The sequence below is a fragment of the Amblyomma maculatum genome, chromosome 11, assembly GCF_055883805.1.
Source record: "Amblyomma maculatum isolate TAMU_Amacu chromosome 11, ASM5588380v1, whole genome shotgun sequence".
Lineage (NCBI taxonomy): Eukaryota > Metazoa > Arthropoda > Arachnida > Ixodida > Ixodidae > Amblyomma > Amblyomma maculatum.
Window position 1 is genome coordinate 36,983,688 of NC_139354.1, and position 23,585 is coordinate 37,007,272.

The 23,585-nt window shown below is 41.4% G+C and overlaps 1 long non-coding RNA gene across 1 annotated transcript in view; it reads left to right on the plus strand.

The window, feature by feature from the left end:
- The first annotated feature begins 879 nt into the window (after window positions 1-879).
- LOC146173516 (uncharacterized) overlaps window positions 880-23,585 on the plus strand; it is a 31,289-nt gene continuing 8,583 nt past the window's right edge. Inside the window, exons 1-3 of the long non-coding RNA XR_014702099.1 lie at window positions 880-1,109; window positions 7,886-8,049; window positions 9,321-9,433. This is a non-coding gene — a long non-coding RNA (uncharacterized LOC146173516). The remainder of the gene's footprint in view (window positions 1,110-7,885; window positions 8,050-9,320; window positions 9,434-23,585) is intronic.

Genomic DNA, 23,585 nt, shown 5'->3' on the forward strand with positions numbered 1-23,585 from the left:
GACACATGAGATAGCGCCTTCGTTTATATGCAATTAGGAGTATCCAACAAACAGGGAAGTAAAATCTCTAGGTCATTTTTCTAGTGTACGGTACGTAAGGTTTACCCTACATAGTCAGTCTCAATAAGATATAGAAACGAACAGAAGAATGGAAAAGTACTCGCAGTATCGAAAAACTGGTGCGTGATGACTATTTTAATCCCGCAGGTGTTCCTAAGAAGACATAGAACGCAGAAGACAACTCAGTTTTAGTACATGCATTAAATACCCATGCGGCCGATATTGAGGAGAAGACGTAAATAATTCTTGTTTCCCCCTTTTTTTTTTTCCAGCGGGAGTCGTATACCGGAGCAAAGGCAAATATTCAAACTACGTGATGCATGCTATAACAGTCAAGGCAACAAATATTTGTCGGCTTTGTTTTTTCTAGGCGTTTCCAGTGTACATTTATTACCACATGCATGGAACATATCACTGTTGTACCTAATTGATTTACTTCTGATTAAAAATTTTTGTACTTTTGTAATTTAATATATTACTTTTTGATACAGTCAACGGTAATTCAAATACATTTTTTAAGTAAGTGATTGCCGGTAATCAATATTTCGCAAAAAAGCTTGCAGGTGTGAAGTATCAGTAACAACCCTAGTGAAAAAACCCTATGAGTCACAACAACCTCGTACAAATTTTCATACTAAATTCATACTAATCTCATACAAATCTCACACAATCTCATTGTAAACTCATTCATCATATGAAAAATATATGAGGAATAATGAGATTTGTATGAGTTTAGTATGAGAAATCTGTACGAGTTTGTGACTCATACGGTGTTTTTCACTAGGGAATGTGATTGCATAAAAATTGTTCGGCCTCCCGACGGTTCACATGGCTGCCTAACATCCACGTCGTCGGTACATGACGTCAGCAGTTCTGCCATCGTTAAACCTAAGTGATTATGATTTATGATTCCGCATCTGATGTCCTCAAGAAAACAGTTATTGACGATGTGGTCCAGCGTTCGAACATCCTTAGTGCAGCGTTAACAAGGAAGAGGGTTGCTTAGTAGAGGAGATAAACAATAGCATCGAAGTGTTGTTCAAGTACGAGTGAGTACGCAGCGTGTTCGTTCTCTATTTATTTAGTGATATTGCGATATTTTACAAATCTTTAGCAGGATGGACGCACAATATAGAAGTACGGGAATGCTGGAAACAACAAAATGGAGGTCCTAAATATAAATAAAACAATTTCGAATGTTCAACTGAAATAGGGAATGTAGCGATGCAAACGATTAGGAAAATTAAAGGTGTTTCTATTGCATCCAATTATTGCATCACTGGTGCAATCATTTGAGTCTGCAATCATTCTAGCGAAAAGAAGCACATATATCTCAATTCATGCGCTTAATAATGTTAGTGGAAAATCATGTCTTTCTCTTGAGTTTTGCCCAGAGGAGAACGATGTAATATTGGATAGATCAATATTTCTTTCATCCATGATTAATTGAAAAAAAAAAAAAGACAGACTTTTAGACGACATATGCGATGGCTGTGAGAAACTGCAAGCAAACCACTTTGATCAAGAAGAGCACTGAGAGATGTGTGGCTGTATGAGTTATAGGTAAACTGCCCTACCGCACTGCTTTCTTTTAGTACAGTTAAACAAGATAGCCTTATATTTATTATTTACAGAATTAACACTGTTTTATTATAATTAACACACAGTAGCTGCTGGTGACATCGTGTGACATTAGTGACAGTGTTATTTAACTGGACTTGATCCACAGTAGTATTATTGTTTCTATGCAGTACGCACCCGTCACCACACAATGAGGTAGAAACTGAGGTGCTGGTGAAAACATCAGTAAAAATCAAGAAACCAAATCACTCAAGAACCGGGGGAACGCCAAGATCAAAAGGAAGTGGAGAACAAGAGTATTTCTCACTGCATCCTGACGACGATTTCATAATTAGGCTGCAATCCCTACCAGTAATTTGCCGGTTCTTTATTTTATTACCTAATTTATAAATATTTTTATCCGAAGCTTCAAATGCTTTTTCGAAAACGTAAATATAGCGTCATTCTTACTTTTTTCATTTATTACCTGTATAAAATTGTTTACTATGTGCTAGCTGAGTAGCAGTGGAACATGCTCGGCTAAAGCTGTGCTGTGAATTACTTCAAAACCCGCTTTTTTGTTTTTAAAGACAACCGACAAGTTGCTACATGTTTATGAATAATGTATTCTAAGCCTTTAGATTCTGCTTTATGATATGAGACTATAATCGAGAATATATATTCTCTCTCCAGTTTTATGAACAGGTTTAATTGTGGCCGCTCTCCAGTCATTCGCTAATGAGTCTTAATTTATTCACTTCTTAAACAAGATGCAGAAATACTTAGAACAGTACATCGCTTAATGCTCCATAAAAGTATTTGAAACGTCATATAGGTGCGCGAGGTCATACGACTGTGTCCTCACGATACACCTTATACAGCTTAACAATAACAGCGATGCCACAAACAACGTTCGTAAAAGAATTTTTGGTCAGTGGTTGGAGTGTATGGCTGCCTTCATATTATTAAATGTTATCTATGCTACATGTGCACAGAATAGGTAGTTAATCATGGGCTCTGCTTTTGCCCCCTTTCCAACAATATTTCCAAAATCTGAAAGCTACCGATTGTTATAGTATATTTAATTTACTCCCTTACTCTACTATAGAGTCAAATTCGAAGGCTAACTCAGAATGAAAATATTGCAGATGCCTAGAGGCCGACATTCATATAGGGATAAGGCAAGAAAGAAGAAAGATTGCATCGCATCTATCAGTGATACACGCGCCCGAAAAGCCACGTGTACAGCCTCCAAACCCTAATAGGCGCGAAAGAAAAAAAGACGGACGCATCAATTCTTGCTACCAGCAAAAGCCGAGGGATGTTTCCATTTGCTATTAAGGTCGTCTCCCCAACACAGTAGTACATCCGGTGCGAACCTGTTCTCTCTCGCCAGAGGACGTAATTTCTTTTTTTATGAAGACACACGTGTCAATACCCCTGGGAAGCGCTTCGTTGAATCTATCTATCTATCTATCTATCTATCTATCTATCTATCTATCTATCTATCTATCTATCTATCTATCTATCTATCTATCTATCTATCTATCTATCTATCTATCTATCTATCTATCTATCTATCTATCTATCTATCTATCTATCTATCTATCTATCTATCTATCTATCTATCTATCTATCTATCTATCTATCTATCTATCTATCTATCTATCTATCTATCTATCTATCTATCTATCTATCTATCTATCTATCTATCTATCTATCTATCTATCTATCTATCTATCTATCTATCTATCTGTCTGTCTGTCTGTCTGTCTGTCTGTCTGTCTGTCTGTCTGTCTGTCTGTCTGTCTGTCTGTCTGTCTGTCTATCTATCTATCTATCTATCTATCTATCTATCTATCTATCTATCTATCTATCTATCTATCTATCTATCTATCTATCTATCTATCTATCTATCTATCTATCTATCTGTCTGTCTGTCTGTCTCTCTGTCTGTCTGTCTGTCTGTCTGTCTGTCTGTCTGTCTGTCTGTCTGTCTGTCTGTCTGTCTGTCTATCTATCTATCTATCTATCTATCTATCTATCTATCTATCTATCTATCTATCTATCTATCTATCTATCTATCTATCTATCTATCTATCTATCTATCTATCTATCTATCTATCTGTCTGTCTGTCTGTCTGTCTGTCTGTCTGTCTGTCTGTCTGTCTGTCTGTCTGTCTGTCTGTCTATCTATCTATCTATCTATCTATCTATCTATCTATCTATCTATCTATCTATCTATCTATCTATCTATCTATCTATCTATCTATCTATCTATCTATCTATCTGTCTGTCTGTCTGTCTGTCTATCTATCTATCTATCTATCTATCTATCTATCTATCTATCTATCTATCTATCTATCTATCTATCTATCTATCTATCTATCTGTCTGTCTGTCTGTCTGTCTGTCTGTCTGTCTGTCTGTCTGTCTGTCTGTCTATCTATCTATCTATCTATCTATCTATCTATCTATCTATCTATCTATCTATCTATCTATCTATCTATCTATCTATCTATCTATCTATCTATCTATCTATCTATCTATCTATCTATCTATCTGTCTGTCTGTCTGTCTGTCTGTCTGTCTGTCTGTCTGTCTGTCTGTCTGTCTGTCTGTCTGTCTGTCTGTCTGTCTGTCTGTCTATCTATCTATCTATCTATCTATCTATCTATCTATCTATCTATCTATCTATCTATCTATCTATCTATCTATCTATCTATCTATCTATCTATCTATCTATCTATCTATCTATCTATCTATCTATCTATCTATCTATCTATCTATCTATCTATCTATCTATCTGTCTGTCTGTCTGTCTGTCTGTCTGTCTGTCTGTCTGTCTGTCTGTCTATCTATCTATCTATCTATCTATCTATCTATCTATCTATCTATCTATCTATCTATCTATCTATCTATCTATCTATCTATCTATCTATCTATCTATCTATCTATCTATATATACCGGGTGTCCCAGCTAACTTGAACCAAGGGTTACAAAATAATATATTTGAGGTAGGTCAGTGAAACCAATTGCATACAACTGCCAGCCTGTTTGCGCACTACAGGCAATTTTTTGTTTTGCATTTACTTAATTAGCTAATTATGTTAATTTCTCTAATTTATTAAATATCGACTTTAGACCAAAAATGTGAATTGGAAAGTTGTAGAGCACCTTCAGAAACCCCCATTCCATTAATTGCGATAAAGAAAGTCCCAAGTGTATCTTTTTTTCCGGGCTCAGAAGAAAGCCCGCGAAATACAAATAATACCACGTGACTAGCGCATTTGTGCGCCGCGATTGTGGTGCTCTCAGTCGTGGTTTGAGCGAACGAAATAAGCTGCGGCCGTGACCCGATGGTCCCGTTGCAGCGGCAAGCAGAAATGTTGGCGATGGTTCGAGCGAGCTCGAGCTGGCCTGTCGCCACCGCGATTTTGGCCTGGCCTGCGCACCGCAGCAGCCTACATCACAGACAGGCGGTTGGCGATAAAGAACCGGCAAATGAAGGTGCAGCGCTAATTTTAGTCGAGTCACATGAGTCACATCTCGCCCCTTTACCCTAGCCTATATGCGCAGATTCAGTGGCTGATACCTTATTGCTCATTCGTTTGTCGTGACGTCCGCTGATGGGAGAGGAGGAGGCCTTGTTAGAATGTCGGTGGTGTCGGCTCGCAGCTCTCACTGCTACTGCACCGTCACGTGGGCCGGCTACCTGACGCGGGCGAAGAAGCCATCGCAGGCATATCGGCCTGCCGCTTTAACGGGGCCAAGAAGACACGGCCGCAGCTGATTTCGTTCGCTCAAACCACGACTGAGAGCACCACAATCGCGGCGCACAAATGCACTAGTCACGTGGTATTATTTGTATTTCGCGGGCTTTCTTCTGAGCCCGGAAAAAAAGATACACGTGAGACTTTCTTTATCGCAATTAATGAAATGGGGGTTTCTAAAGGTGCTCTACAACTTTCCAATTTGCATGTTTGGTCTAAAGTCGATATTCAATAAATCAGATAAATTAACGTAATTAGCTAATTAAGTAATTGGAAAACAAAAACTTGCCTGTAGTGCGCAAGGAGGCTGGCAGTTGAATGCAATTGGTTTCACTGAACTACCTCAAATATATTATTTTGTACCCCTTGGTTCATGTTCGCTGGGACACCCGGTATATATATATATATTCCCGCACAATAAAGAAGACCGCTGCACCTTGTGCACCTTGTGTTTTCCTTTTTCGAGTCCGAGATGCTTTGTTTTAGAAAATGGTGAGGCTTGCTAGCTTTTCGAAATAATTAAGCCTCAAGAAAGGACAATCCTTTACAAACTTCAACAACTTTTATTTAACAACACGCACACATGGGCTCCGTTGGATGGGTGTGCGATGCTTTCGAAAATAGAAGACATATAGCTTATCCGCTCCCAATAATAATTGGTTCACAGGAAGGGAAAGGCGCAGTTTCTCTCATACTTGTTTCTGTGAATACCTGTACCACGCCGTAAGGAAAAGGAGGAGGATGGGAGTGAAAGTAGAAGAAGAGGAAGAGAAATCGTAGTAGAGGGCTACGGAGTAATTTAGACCCCTTGGGGATCTTTAACGTGCGCTGACATTGCACAGCACATGTATGTCTGTTAATTTCGGGCCTCCACAGAAACGCAGCCACCGGCGGTCGGAATCAACCCCGCAACTCCGGCACAGCCGTCGGGCATCTTATCAGCTGCACCACCTCGACGGGGTGCGGTTCCCAGTCCTATTCTATTTTCATCGCATGAGAAGCCGCACTGATGCTCTGAATTGCAACGGGCGCCTTCGCGCAGGAATCTTGAGGGCGCGGGTTTAACTACTGCACAATTCTGCTTGACTTTTGACGATAACTTTTGCAAGATCAATTGGACCAGCTGTCAGCTGACGTTTTCTCCTGCCTATTACGGTTGACCTGGCATTCGAATGACACATTAGAGCTGTTGTGGCTGTAGGAAGAAGGAAAAGAAAATGCACGGGCCTGCTACTGGCTCTGTAGCTGAGCCACCTCCGCTGCCTCGTGCAGACGGAAGAGAAAATAGACAAGAAAGGAAAAAGAAGAGGGAGAAAAAGACGCGCGCCGCAGCAACAGCTGCCGTCGACGACATAAGCGGTGGCGGGTGCAATGACGGCCTACAACAGATAATTCGGTGGCTGGCTAGCCCCCGCCGCAAGCGGCGGTGACCTACCGTCCCTACCTACCTACCGAATCTGTGATATCACTACGCGTTAAAGAACCCTGGCGGTCGTAACTATATGGAGAATTCACTACAACGTTCCTCATAGCCCGAGTTTTGTCCGAACGCTAGTCATCATAATGCAAATAACAAGAAATAATTGCATCTGCTTCAATTTTGTGGCCTATATCTGTGGTCACTACCTCTCATATATACATAAATTCCTTTACCAATTGCATCGCCTCACCACTTACCGAATGTTTCCTTCCCGGAATGCTCAAAATTAATTTACTATTTCACTGTCGCCAATTCAGTGGTGCCTTAGAAGTTCAAGGGTGGCTCTTACAAATTCCCGAAATTCAACTTTGTCCTAATTTTACCAATGATGCCCGACCTAATTTGACTGTGGGCAACTCAGTGGTAATTATCACATTTAGGGTAACAAAACGTAGAATGCTAAAGCATTCTCTGCGCGTCGGAAGCTGCATGGAACCATGAATTTATTTGCTGTAGTTTAATAATGTGAAATAATATTGTAGTCCTGGAGACAGTTTATTTGTTAAGTACAAGAAGGCGCAATCGCATGACACCCTTGGGATCCTAATGCACGTCCTCCGAAATTCGCTTCCAGTGTGCTCAACCGGAACTACGGTGACAGCTGTTCAATATTCTACTAGTTATTCACGTCACGTGGGCCCTATTCGTAAGAGTGTCCACTATTGCCACCCTCGTCTAGTGTGGTGGCCATCCACCATCCTATGTTACCGCATGTGTTACGTGAAATCGGATGAAGCGCGGATGATGGGAGCTGTGCGATAACCCTCCTTTACGTCACCTACGGCAAGCAAACGGATGTATGGAAATGAAGGGCTCTTTTCGAGATCTGTCAGAGCCAACACTCACCAGCACCAAGGAAACAATGAAGTGGTATTGTTATTGATGAATGCGACATAATAATGTAATCGGGAATATAATTAGCGATTACAAAAGTAGGAAATATGCAGCCAAGTGTCCCAAGTGGGTCTAGCCAAATACATGACCTCTGAATTTTGCGTCCTGTGATTCACAGGGTGATTCAACTCGGTGATTCAACTCTTCAGCGCTCGCATCTGTTTCTTCAGTTCTGCACATGGAGTCCAAAATTCGAGGACACTTTAAGCTCCCTCTTTAAGAGTCTGACACGACCAAGTCAGTGATTCCATTCTGAGGGTACAGGAACGGATCCGGGTTCGGGTAAACCAGCACGTTGCTGTTGAATAAAATGACTAATATCTTAAGTTCTGCCTTTATTATGTTGCGCATTTTGTTAATTAGTACGCAGAAAATAAAAAAAAACGTGAAAACATTTTAAGTTAGCCTATTTGCATAGTTCATACTGATATGCAGCAATCTCAGCGAGTTTTTGAGGACAATTAAGTGACTGCATGAAGCTCTACATATGGAAAGTTCCCGGTAGCTTTCTACGGAATTTCTAGCTTTCTGATTGGGATGGTAAAGCATTTGCAGTCCAAAAATGTTGCAGAGCACTTAGGACGTGTTTAGGTGGGGTAGTGGGTTCAGTGACTTCACGTTACTTTCAAAACTGTGAGTCGCAGGACGAATATAAACTATTACAATCAATAATGACTGTGTAAAGTCTGCACAAACTCAATAATGTTGCTTTGTAAAATATGAGTCATATGACACTGAGTAATGACATTAAGACATTTGTCTGTGCAACGATTTTAAAGAACCTTAGTACGTTACGTTTAATCAATCATGACTCTATGTATACATGTCAAATCGCAAGTTCCGAGACAAGGTACACTGGTGCATTACCATCATGTCAATATTGCGCGACGGCTGATATCAGTGGAAAACACCCATGCCAGCTGTTGTGCCTGTGAGACATACTTATTGCTTTCGTAATAAAACTGTCAGGAAGCTTCTCTGTTAGTCCCTTGTTTCCACATAGGTAAGTGTATGATGTTCGTAGAACGAGGATGCGTAATTTTAAGAATACTGCCGCGAATCGCTAAAAGCTGTATTTGTTGTTGTTCTCAACTACCGCCAGCACGCAGCCGTATCACTGTAATAGTAACGCACGGAATGATCTTGTTCGTACTCAGTGTCACCGAGACGCAGCTTTATCAGTTTCTTTGCCCCGCAAGATGCGCCGAGGTGGATCTCGAACGATTCCAGCCTCACGTCCATTTCCACAATGTTCCAGGTTGTTCTAGCTATATTTCGCGTGTTTAACTAGATGCTTCTTGTTGACTTCAAATTTAAGTTTTGCCGACTGCAACGGGAATCGTTGTTTGACGTCCGCCGAATTGCTTAGTTCTATAGCGGGCGCAAGCTAGTCCAATAATGACTTTAATCTAGTGCAATGGAAGTATCGCGATTGCGCCTACGGTCTAGTCTCTAACCCGTGACATATGGTGGAGGCGCTGAACCCAGTCAGTGTGACCATGCCTCTGAAGGCGCAGCCAGCCGAATAGACACAGTTTCTTGTTTTCGTGCAGTCTCATGGGCCGCCCGACCTTCCATGGCCGGTAGATTAATATGCAGAAGAATGGCTTGAAATCCTCGACCGTATGGCAAAATACAACTCGTGGAACGACGCTATAAAGTTGAGGCAAGTATATTTTGCACTTAAACCATCTGTCCGAGTGTGGTTTGAAAATCATGAGATTTTTCTGAAAGATTGGGACACATTTAACGCAGGGCTTCTGGTGGCCTTTAGAAGTGCCGTCCGAAACGAAAGAGCCAAATTTACTCCAAAGCGAGATCAAGCTCCCAAGTCATTCCGGCATATATTATGCTAAACAAATCTAGAAGCCTATTTCGCTGTGGAGACCATGAAATGACTGAGGACAAGGCAGTGAATGTTTTTATGTGAGGCGCAAATTAATCTCTTTTAGCTCGCCTAGTGGGGAAACCCACCCCGAAACCGTGGCCGGATTCAAAAAGAAAGCGTGCTCAATAGAACGAGCCCTAGGCTACCGAACTCGGCAGTAGCTTTAATGTACAATGCCCACTTTCTTTTTTCCTTCGTTTTGTTGTTTTTTATTTTATCGAAAATGCAAAATATCCTTATTGCCCATCTTTTATTTTATGTTTGTTTAAGCCCGTTGTGCTTTTGGCGGTGCGGGCTGTGCAAGGTTATTTTTGTTTCTTTTTTGATTGCCCACGATTACTAAAGAATAATCGGCCTCTCAAGTGCTCTCTGCAAGCATCTGCGACTCCAACGCTGCAAGCAGAGATAACGTATTGGAGACTATTCGGGACATCATTCGAGAAAAGCTGCGCCGACTGCTGCCATCGCCGAAGCAGCTGCAGGGGGCATCGCTTACGGACGTCATCATTAAAGATGCCCAGTGAGCCTTGGGTATTCCTCACGAGACGGCTCCAACGCAAGAAGCAATAGCGATGAACTATGCTGCTGCATTACGTCAGCTGGCCCTCCAGCCTAAGGAAATGGGACGTCTGGGGGACTGCGAATGACAGCCCAATCTTTCTCCAGTGCGATGAGCCCGGTCATATCCTACGCCCCTGCCGTACAGACGAATCGGCCTCCGTGGTTTTGCAATCGACACTACACGACTCCGCTTCCGTGAACGACTACGAAAGACTGACAGCTATTTGCGCTGCAGAGAGTGTGTGCCGTCAAGGGTCGGTACCGGTCGCCATTGAGATACACATGCTTTCGAGAAAAAGCTCCCCTTGCTCCCTTCGGGGAAACTGAAGATAGCAACATTTGAAAGTGAGATTGGTCAACGGCGAAAAAATGAAGATCCTCCTCTGATGCCGCCAAGAACGAGCTACTACGCTGCAGGCATTATACATCACCGCAACACACTCCACAACGGCGACCAACTGGCTAGAGGTCAAACGGACGCCGCCGACCAGCCAAGTTGAAGTTGAAGTTGAAGTTGAAAGTTTATGTTTGAATCAAAAACAACTTACAAAAATAAACAGCGAGAGGTCCCATGGTACATACCGCAGGTGGCACCTCCCATGGTAATAGATTTCGATAGGCAACATAGAGAACACTATTATTGTAAGAACATTCATGAAGCAACACTGAAAATAAATAACGAAATACATAGTAGAGAGTGCATTGCCGACAGATTTAGATACTTCACTTCACTTTATTACCTTAAGGACCCCACATTGGGGTATTACATAAGGGATTACTAAAACAGCTAAATACAGAAAAAAGTACAAAAACACTTATGAATTCCGCGACACCAAAGGTAAAGAAATCACAACTTAGGAAAAAAATCTTTTAATTTCAAGTAAAACAAATAAAGTCTATTAGTTTGCTAAATGTCGAAATTCAAAGAATTCAAAGAAGTGATAACGGTGTGCCCCGACCGGGACCCCAGTACCCAACTAAGCAGAGATCGAATACCGATTGGCTGGCACACCAACTGATTATTTCTCTTCTCACATTTAACAGCATAATAAAAAAGTTTAATTTCTGTTGTGAGACGTTTTGCACGAGAAAACTCCTCTCACCGTGACCGTGCTCCATAATCTACAACAAATACGATAGGTATGACCCCCCCCCCCTCCCCCCCTGCCAGTAAGGACTATCACAGTCGAGGAGAAAAAACCACCTGTCCAGTCTGATGAAAGTTACAGTTGTGCACACAGCAATAACCATCCTATACACCAGGTTCACTATGAAGTCGCCGGGATAAAAGAATGCATGTGCTGTTTCATAGATTACAATAGCACCCAGGGGTCGTGTGTGCTTGATAGTGCTTGCAGAACATTGCTCTGCAGGGGAAACCTGTAAAAAAAAAGGCTTGTGTTTTTGTGGTTTAGCGACGCAAATAGAATCAGGCTATGAGAGACGCCGTAGTGGAGGGCTCCAGAAATTTTGAACACGTGGGGCGTTTAACGTGGACTGACATTCTACAGTACACGGATGCCTTGTTTTTCGCCTCCATTGAAAAGAGGTCCCCACCGCTGTGGCTCAGTAGTCGAGCACATTAACTACTGCGCCGCTGCGGCCGGGCAAAGAAAAAGTTAAATTTTAGTATTTCTCAATCTGTTACATCAAAAAGCAATTTCATAGATTTCATAGAGCGTAGATTCAGTGCAGTTGCATTCATTGCAACTATGTATGTGTTATTGTTTTTCTATGTATTGCTGATTCCCCCCTGTCACGGCATTCAGAAAGGGCCAACAGTATGAATAAATATATACATAAGCGATTGCATTGGTTGCATTTCATTGTAGTTATTTTGATGCTTCAAAAAGCTGCGTGGAGACGAGCTGGAAACCAAAAAGAAAGCATTTATTTATAAGAAATTTTATTTACTGTTTGTTGTGGCTTACAGCTGAGCCTAAACGAATTAAAAGCATCTTGAAGCCAATTACAAACGCACTGCTTTACAGTTGTTTTTGACATCAAGATTCTCGAATAAGTTTGAGATTTTTAAATAAATTATTTTAATTTTAACTTATTTTGTAAAAGTATACATGAATGCCCTTCCAGGGCCACATTGACCTCTGTAACCAAAGGTCAAATATTGAAGGATAAAATTCTTATATGTATGCCTCAGAATAGGCCAGAAAATGAATAAAAATTGGAGGAACAAAATATTATCAGCAGCTCAAAGCCTATTTCCGATTATTATTGTTCAGTCGTCGTATAGAATATTGGATTTGCCAATGCTCATATTGTTTTTGATTGAACCTGAAATCGCAAGAGTCTTTACACAAACGTTTTCCATTGCGAATGCGGGCACAAGACCCTTCAGTTCAAACATTCCTTCGAAATTAGTGCATCCGAGAAGAGGAAGTTGGACCGACGACAAGTCCTACGAAATCACAGTTCACCCGTAATGCCACTGCGACGATGTCAGTGTGCCAATTTCTATAGGACGTGGGCGCTCTTTTCATTCTGGCCGAATGCAGCGCCTCGTTGGATCGAGTTCGTCCGCTCACTGGAGCATCGCAGTGAGATGTGCCAACGCTACATTGGTCTTCATTAACTATCGTAAAATACCAAGAAAGCGCACCCACCCCACTTACCACCACCTCACGCGCTAAAATAACCGGAAAAACGAAGTTTAGCGCTTTCCCTGGATGGCACCCAAATTCAACGTGTCGCCGACAAAACTCCCCCCCCCCCCCCCGGAATACAATTAACGTTTTTATTTGTGATGTTTCCGGAAGTTGAGATTAGAGTATATTTTTGGACTGGATGGGACTGGCAGTGTTGCTAGCTGAGTGAGGAGAGTGCTAAAGATTTTGGGCGAGGTGCTGCCCAGAAGAAGAGGGAAGCGCTTTCACCGAATTTTACAGTATTACACAACTGTGAAATCTGTCCATGATTGCCAGTTAATTAGCGCTACTGAAATCGAGCTTGCGAATGGGATTGATTGATTATTGATTGATTGATTGATTGATTGATTGATTGATTGATTGATTGATTGATTGATTTATAGGAAGGGAAACCAATCAATCAATCCCACTCGCAAGCTCGATTTCAGTAGCTCTAATTAACTGGCAATCACGAACAGATTTCACAGTTGTCTAATACTGTAAAATTCGGTGAAAGCGCTCCCCTCTTCTTCTGGGCAGCACCTCAGATAAAATTCTTTTTGGGTGTGCATCTGTACTAGGGATAAAAATTGGTCCGTTTTGTTCCAAAAATATTTACTTACGCAGTGAAAGAAAGTCACACTCAATTTGTTTTACAGCAGACAATACGCCAACCATCATAGAGCCTCTTGAACACCCGTAGTCGCCCTCCAAAGACTATCATGTGCTTATAAGTGGCGTCTACAGCTCTACGCCATTTTCAGGCCCGCATGTACACTTAACATATATATTCTGTGCACTGTGTTACCACGGTTGGGTTAAAATGCGTTTTCGAGGCCGAAATGTTTCTTTAAACTGGCGTAAATGACCATTTGGCTCCTTGGGCCAAAGTAGACGCGTGTCGCAACCACGACGCCCTCTTCCTCTTGTCAATATACCGAATATTTCGAACTGAACAAGAACTAAGCGAGTTCTCAGATACTGTCCCTCGTATTATTACTGCGTTGCGGTAGTGCGGCTCGTAAAAACTACGCTGATTAGACTAATTCACACAACTTCGAATGAATGCCTGCCACCCTGGACTAATTCTTGCTCTTCCCAGGCATTCTCTATGCTTCGAAAATGTCAGCTTCGCCACTGTAGCAAACCTAACATATTCTAACAACTACCTTTTACTGTACCAAGTTCCTTTCCTGTTCAATCAGAATGACCCCAATTTAAGGACGCCTCGCGAGTTCTCTTAACCGTATCGTGTTAGGGGTGGTAATAAAGAATGTCTCCAGGTTGTATTCACTTCGTGACAATCCCTGCAATTCGCTTTAAACAGAAAGAAACAGTAAATGACCAAATACTTCTGCTGTCAGAGAAACGCGGAGCTAATGTTTGGTGCCTCATTTGATATTATTCTCTTGTCACTCATCTCAGAACTGAAACCAGCGGCAGAACGATCAGTTAGGACATTCAATTAGAAGTGAACAGACACTTGAGCTCGCGGATATGCGCTGTAAGTCAATCAAAGTGTCTCGTGTTAGGCCCACGATATGTTTTAAACTCAAACAACGCCATAGAAAGCAGTCTATCGTGATAGGCATCAAGTGATGCCGCCGGCAAAGAGTGCGGGGGCGTCGGAGCAGCCCGACAGTGAATATCGTCGGCTCCGCTGGGTAGCCATGCAAGCGCTACATCTTTTCATCGCGTCAATCACTAAGTTTCTCGCCCGTTTGGGAAAACTGCATGAACTTTCTCTCAACGTGGTAAGGGAATTCCCAAAGGAAACCTAGTCCGCTCGTAAGCTTGTTTTTAGTAACGCCTGACGTGACTGCGACATTGCGTCTCTGCGTGTGTGTCAATTTCCTTCCAGTCTTGGACAGCTTTCAGTCGCAAATTATCAAAGGACTGGGCACTATATCGCCGGCACAAGTCGAAGAGAGGAAGCGAAGCAGATGGAAACAGATACTGTATTTGTCGATCACGGGAGGGAAGCGCAATGTCCTAATGGAACGCGGCATGCAGAAATCGATCTTCACCAAGCGGGATTACGAGTGACGTGCGATTTCTTAGCACTCCTTCCTCGTCACAATGCCCTTTTCGGATGCGCCAAACCTCAAAGGGATATATTGACGACAACGACTTCAAGCCAGCATGTGCAATACGATAGATGTAGTTTGATCTTTCATTTGCGCTTACGTGCTTTGATGTGCAATAAAAATATTTGCAGCATCAGAAAACAGCACTCCATGTTATTACTAATTAATCGTGATTGCTTTTCGCATGCAGTTCCCTTATTTTCTAGATCTGCTGTCAGAAAAAAAGTGTGCATTAAGATGCTTCAGTGTTTAAGACATTGCTCATTTAAATAAGCGCGATTCTAGAAGTGGGATCATAATGACATTTCAAAGCCTGCCTGAGAAGGTTCGAAAACAAAATAAGCTACAGCAGATTATCTGCAAACAATTCATATCGATATAACCAAGAAATCTGAATGCCACTATTTTATAGGAAATGCGTTTTGAAGTAGGATGTCAGGTAATTTTAGGCTGTCATACCCAACGAAATGTAAAATGCGTTTCTCAATAAATGCCCATGCTTTCTTGCTTTATGGCTAGTACGCAGCAATTTTTAATATACATCACACTACTTGTTCTGTACTGCCAGCAATGTAACTGGCTAAACAAAAAGACAATCAAGCAATGCTCTTTTAGTGCAATTGTTATTTCTGTCAGAACAATATTACGGTTCCTCGGAATAGATTGAGGTATATTAGCTTATACACTTTGTCTTGTTTTTCCACTCTTCAGTAAGCATTGCATATAAATACACGACAGAGCACGCTTCATCACTGACTATTGAATCAGATCTGTCAATCGCGCACAAAGTTCCTGGCATCAGCAGATATTCATGGTAAACTTTGAGCATAAATGGCGCATTCTTATTGCACAACTATAACTATCATGGGTTTGGACAGCTGCTCTTGTATACGCGACTGTGGATCGTCCTCACTGTGGGATGGCATACCTGCCATTTTTGGTGCAGAAAATCGAGCACACTGTCATAATAAAAGACGCCACGTCAAGAAAAACGTCCTTCAGGATAAAGTGCATTTATGAACGAGCCCGTTAATTGTGACAAGAAATATTCTGAGGGTCTGTCATATAAAGCGCACCATCAACCTTTCACATGGGTGATATCGTTCTGATCCGGTGTTGCTTTTCAGCTTGCAAAGTGTAATAATTTCATTATTATATGAATCATTGTATATTAATAACTGGAAGTCCTAAACAAAACAATGTTATATATCATTAGACTGCCGATTTTAGTTAAAAAAAACTGCATCAAAAGAAGCTACTGATTACATGCCCATTTACCTGTCTTGATCCACAACAGTTCTGTTCCTGCATCTCCTGTTTGAAAGGGAGGTCAAAATAGCAGTGTGAATGATTTCCAACTTAAAGTTCAACCCACATGAAAAAGAATCAAAGAGAAGAATTTGCATGTATTGCTCTTAATTCTTGTTCACATGTACGTCAGATACTGCTCTAAGTGTGTTGTGTTGGTTTTTATATTGCGCATAGGCATCCAAGCCCATCATGCTCCGAAAACAACTGCTGTGTAGAGCCAGTAACACCGTATATAACATAACTAAGATATAAGGCGATATAAGGTAACTAAGGTATAAGATGTGAAAACTGTGGTGACACCATACATTTTAGCTCCCTGCTCTGAATAGTCAGTGATTAAATGCACATTGTCAACACAACTGTGACCCCAGTGATTGTCAGGAGAGCTCATGGAAGAATAGTCCGCCATACAACAAGGCAATCCAAAACGTTTGTGGATTGTAATTACAGTTCACTAAATTCAAGCATGAGAAATACAAATAAACGTATGCGTTTGCGCTCGCAAACTAGCCTGCAGAGAATTCTCAGCTACCTTGTCGTACCTGCAATCTCGACCAACGAAAACGCCCCCTTCATACATAGACTCTTATCCGAGTTCGTCACCTAATCTGCGGAAACAGCACGCATTGCCCTTCCATCGCACAGAGCGTACCGTAGTGGATGCTGCAGCCCAGAGAACCTTGCTTCCGAACAGTAGATAGACGAAAGGATTGTATTAGTTGCATCGTTCGGCGCGTTCACAGCGCTCTAACACGATGCTGTCTTTATCCATCTGTGTGCTCGCCCCAGGTAGCCCATAGGGACCTCGCAGACTCATTGCGCCTGATAAACACCTCAGTTGTAGTGAACAAATTAGAAGCCATGAAAATCCAGCCTATCGGATCACATTTCGATCGGCTAACGCGACTTTTGTACGCATGGAATTTTATATACTCAATATCGCGATTTGGTAGACGTCGCGGAGACTGCCGCAGTAAAAAAGAAAAACGTTGATATTATGCTAGCGGTGCTGCAGGACTGAGTAATTGTTACTTTAAATTACATTGAAGAGCTATAGGCTGCTTATAAGCAAATAAAAAAAAAATGTTGCGGTCCCTCTGCGCGCCACAGAATTCCACGCAATATATCGAGCTACTTGGCGCAAATTCGCATTTACATAATACCGTTAGCTTAGAAGCTTAGAGGAAAGGAAACGCCCAGTACATGTCACTGGCAAAATCCCGCTGACGCATCTCGCGGACACCACAGCAACGCTTAGGCTTACACATTTCTCCAGTGCAGATTCTACGGGGATCTAGAAAGTTTTTTTACTTTTGCGATTAAATACCAACAACGCCTCGCCACTTGTGCCATTTATTTTCAAGATGCTCCAGGCACGCAGCCAAAGTGCGATGAGCAAACAATTAGTACAACAACAAAGATGAAGCATTATTTAAAGCCGCTAACCTGCTAGAACATCGGAAAGATGATATTTTATACTCAATGGGGGGGGGGGGGGGGGGGGGGGGGGGGGGGGGGGGGGGGCACCTATTTGCGAGAAAGCGATTGGTGCTGATTAGGGCGAGAGTACGTTTTATGCATCAACGTCTAGACGCCAGTGCATTCGCAGTTTGCCGGAGTTATGGCTAAAACCACCACCTGCTCGTGCTGCGGTATAGGTTTTAAATATTAGTGCGGCCCCAACTGAGGCCTACTGTATAGCAAACGAGAGTTTCAAGCTCTCCATTTGTACACTTCCCTAGTTTTATTACGTCGGATGACAGTCATTAGCGATACGAAAGGCATTGGAGGAAGCTTGTAATACATATTTTGTATGTGTCTCCACTAAGCGCATAAACGTTGCCTGTGATCCCATTAGTCCTGCTGGGATCAGTTATGAGCGAATAGGCGACCATCAAATTCTATCCGGCAAATGACTGAAAACTAGAAGTTAGACGTAAAACACTCGATAAAACTATTAATTTAGCAGTTCGGCATAGCGATACCTGCAGCTTAATTACTTTAAGGCATTGCTTCTCTTGTGCTTCTCTTAATGTTATATCCGAAACACCTTTTTAAAACGCAGCTCTTTGGCGTCCGTTCCTGGGTTTCGCGTCACACACACACACACACACACACACACACACACACACACACACACACACACACACACACACACACACACACACACACACACACACACACACACACACACACACACACACACACACACACACACACACACACACACACACACACACACACACACACACACACACACACACACACACACACACACACACACACACACACACACACACACACACACACACACACACACACACACACACACACACACACACACACACACACACACACACACACACACACACACACACACACACACACACACACACACACACACACACACACACACACACACACACACACACACACACACACACACTGCCCCGCCGGGGTGGCGCAGTGGTTACGGCGCTCGACTACTGTTCCCAAGGACGCGGGATCGAATCCCGGCCTCGGCGGCAGCTTTTCGATGGAGGCGAAAAGCAAGGCGCCCGTGTGCTGTGCGATGTCAGTGCACGTTAAAGAACCCCAGGTGGTCGAAATTTCCGGAGTCCTCCACTACGGCGTCTCTCATAGCCTGAGTTGCTTTGGGACGTTAAACCCCACAAACCAACCAACCAACCAACCAACCACACACACACACACACACACACACACACACACACACACACACACACACACACACACACACACACACACACACACACACACACACACACACACACACACACACACACACACACACACACACACACACACACACACACACACACACACACACACACACACACACACACACACACACACACACACACACACAGAGAAAAGCATGGCCCGCGCACTGCCTTCCACAACCTCCGATAACTTAATTGTTCTCTTCATTTTCGCGACCACAAAGCTTCCTTCATGACAGCCAAGAACTGTTAGTGAAGTGTTTCTTAAATAAATATACGTGAAAAATAAAATAATTGTGTATAATTGTACATACATGTCCTATTAAGAAGTAGCGTAATCGACGCCAATTTTCATTGAATAGCAGATTCGTTCAGTCTGAATAAAAATATTATTTTAACTGGTTTTATTGAACTCCATGCCAGGAATATTATGTTTGAATGAGCATATTCAAATTTCTGCCATAGGAAAAAAATGATTTTTTATCTATAAATAGTGTGTCGGTTCCTGGTGAAAGAAACGTGGTTTAGTATTATTCATAACTAGGTTCTACCATTGTCTCTTACTGTGTTTGTGCAAGAGCATATTTTATCGTCAAAAACTTGCACTGACGCTGACCTCCGTTTGTTTATTAAGTAACATTCCTTTCTACAGTTATGTCTTTTTGATAGTTTGATTGAATAATTTATTTTGTTTTCATTTTTACTTGTTGCTTAACCGCCCTTGAACAATATGAGGGCTAAATAATGCGTTTTCTTAAAGACGAGTATATAACCTGCATGAGATAATATTTTACATAGCTTTTATTTAAATGCGTACAGAATATGAGTTTTGCTGAATCTTTTTCCTACAGGGCTGTTTTCGCACATGTGCTGCAATGTTTTACTGCTTAACGACCAGCCATTGTACTGTGCGCTTGAATCTCCGTCAATTCGTTGTTAATCTGTTTAATTACATTGTAAATTTTAGGATTTATAACATCAGAGGTGGTCAAAACTGGCGGAGAAGCGACCAAAATATACCCATGATGACGTCTAATTTCAATGCTATCAACTGATAACAATATGCAAATATAAATAAGGCACATTTACATTTCGCTTTTAAAGTTATGGCGCGTCAGCATTATTGGTTCTTGTTTACTGCTCCATTTTCAGATCCTCGTTCTTATAAAACAATTTGTTGCTCCTTTAATCACCGATACCTTAATTTGGGCCTATATTAAGGCGAAATTCTTTAAAGCCGCACACTCACGGCGTCCGGCGTCCTGTCCCACTATAGCTGTCCATCAAATGACGTCATTAACCGAAACGCACATCTTAATTCTCCTTGAGTTGACTATTTCATTCGGGTGTAGAAGACTTCTAATTGTATGGCATCGTCTCTACGCCGAACTCCGGGACACACCGCCTTCACAACGTTCGAACAAACCTTCTGTCCTACAACTCGCTGTTGTCGTTCGCCTTCTACCAAGTATTCAGTTTTCTTTTCTTCTTCTCAGGCGCGGACAGGCACAGCGAAATGGCGAGACTGTAGCCGATGTAGCTCTTGCTAAAAAAACCGGCCTCCACCGGGAATCGGCTTTCCATCCCTTGAATCAAACAACTGTGCCGCGCTCGGGATATTTTTCCAGCATGGCATTTGTTACACGTATTTATACATACATACATACATACATACATACATACATACATACATACATACATACATACATACATACATACATACATACATACATACATACATACATACATACATACATACATACATACATACATACACACCCACACACCCACATACATACACACATGCATATACACACGCACACATACGTACATACATACATACACACATACATACACCCATACATACATACATACATACATACATACATACATACATACATACATACATACATACATACATACATACATACATACATACATACATACATACATACATACATACATACATACATACATACATACATACATACATACATACATACATACATACATACATACATACATACATACATACATGCACGCACGCACGCACGCACACACACACATACATACATACATACACACATACACACACACACACATACATACATACATACATACATACATACATACATACATACATACATACATACATACATACATACATACATACATACATACATACATACATACATACATACATACATACATACATACATACATACATACATACATACATACATACATACATACATACATACATACATACATACATACATACATACATACATACATACATACATACACACATACGTACATACATACATACACACATACGTACATACATACATACATACATACATACATACATACATACATACATACATACATACATACATACATACATACATACATACATACATACATACATACATACATACATACATACATACATGTATCTTCGACTCGTGACTTTTTCCCTTCGTTATATCCGTTACACCGATAACCAGGGGGCGATGTGGCAAAAGCACCCTTTATTTTTCTAATGAGATAAATCTCTTTTGCCCGATTCCGCCTACAAGAGCTTCGACGCGGCTCAACAGCCGAATGGCCGCTAAGAGCTGTGTTCTAAAAGAGCCCTCGGAACTAGAATGAAACTTGAATGGTATAAGTGCCAGAAGAGTTCATTTCCGCTAACTTATTGATGCACCCCATCGAAGGCCGCAGCAAAGGCGAAGCGAGGCCGAGGTTAGGTCGTAATTCTATCCATTTTTATTTTTTTTTTCATTCCGGCAATGAAGCCAGACTCTCCAGACTAAAAAGCAGAACGTTCACTGCAGCGAAAGGGTACCCAGCATTGTGAAATGGAAATCCGGACAGGAAAATGATGTTAACAATAGCATTTCATGAAAACTTGCTGTGTTTTATTGCAAGCGAAAGTAAGATGACAACAACGCCGCCGGACCAAAATTAAACTGCATCCGATCTCTGTTTTACGTCGACGCAAAATGCTATAAAATCTCGTGGATGCATATTGCACCACGCAAGCCTGTATGGTTTTTCAGTGTGTGAATGCTGAGAAAGCGCCCGTGCACAGGAAAATAACGCAGATCACATTGAAAGCGAGAACCATATGAATCTCTACCATGAAAGCTATATGCATGTTTTAATTTATGAGTGAGGCATTTTCATAATGAATATTTCAGTGAAGATACGAGCTGAATCTATTTATTCTTATTCTTTATAATATAAGCTTCTTGTGAAGTATGTGTGCTGTTATCATAAATGATCATTTAGGAAACATACCAGGGGCACTTATGAATTTTTTGTTATTGTTAGCTTATTTCGAAGGGAAATATGGGTTTTGAAAAATCTTCTTCAAGCTACTATTGAATTCGGAAAAATAGAGGCGAAGAGACATACCAACTGTGCATTATCCAGCGGCGGCACTAACATAGAAAAATAAGACAGGAGAGCTGCATGTTTTCGACCATGACCATCGGTATAATTAAGAATTCACAAATTAGCTTTAGCTTAAAGTATTTTGCTCGCTATTTTGGCATGTTAGCCTTGTTGCTAATTCGTTAACAGGGGAATAGGAGTGAGAAATATTCACATTTCTTTATTGGCTCATTAAGTTCTCTGGGCGTTCCAAACCACATTATTGAATTTTAGTAAGTCATTAAAATGCTGATAAGGGAAAACATTCCCTCATTAACTTAGCCGATCCCCGTGTGATTACCAGACAGAACTTTCTTTTACAATATATATCTTTGATGACCTTCGAATCTTAGGGCAGTGCGCTACTCTTAAAAGAGTTGAAAACAAAAATAAGTGCATTTTCAAGAACAAACATTGGAAGATTAAATTGAGCTTTTGTAGCCCTTTAAGTATTCTTCCTCTGTTTAGCGCACCAGATTACAGTCTGAGATCACACCCTGAACAGTATTCACAGAGAGGTGTGGTTTGATAGAAAAGAGAATTTCTCGGAGTGAAGTTGCTCGTGACAGTTTTCCAAATCGGTGGTTGTACAGGATTTCCAAGAGTAGGTAACTGTTTCGCAACTTTCTGACTTTGTATTCATGACCTATATTGTCAGTAAGGGTTCTATAAGAACCATAAATGGTAACACGACGCGAGAAGATTTTTCTTAAGGTTCACTTTAAACAAAATGTTTGTGCGGGGTGTTTATTTTGTTTTCCAAAAGAACACAGAATTTATTTTGGATCTTCCTCTTTTCGGGGTGTGATCATTCAAAAGAAGTGAAATAACCCTAAAATCATTTCTTTCGGCCGGAGTGGCAACCACCCACCTCAGATCCCAATGATGTGATGCGATAGGAACTTACAAGCAAGTCCTGTGACTCATGTTCACGCCTGTGGTACGCACTGACTAACCAAATATTGCATAGTGCAAGGTGATTAGCCACACAGCCACAAGGTGATTAGCCACATTAATCCTCGACGCAAAGAAAAAATAAACAAAGGAGGAGACGATGGGAGAGCTGAAAAAATGATTACTGGAAAGCGAAAGATGGGTTAAAGGTGACTGTCAATTTCCTTCTGTAGGGTCAGACAGGAGGTGCCCT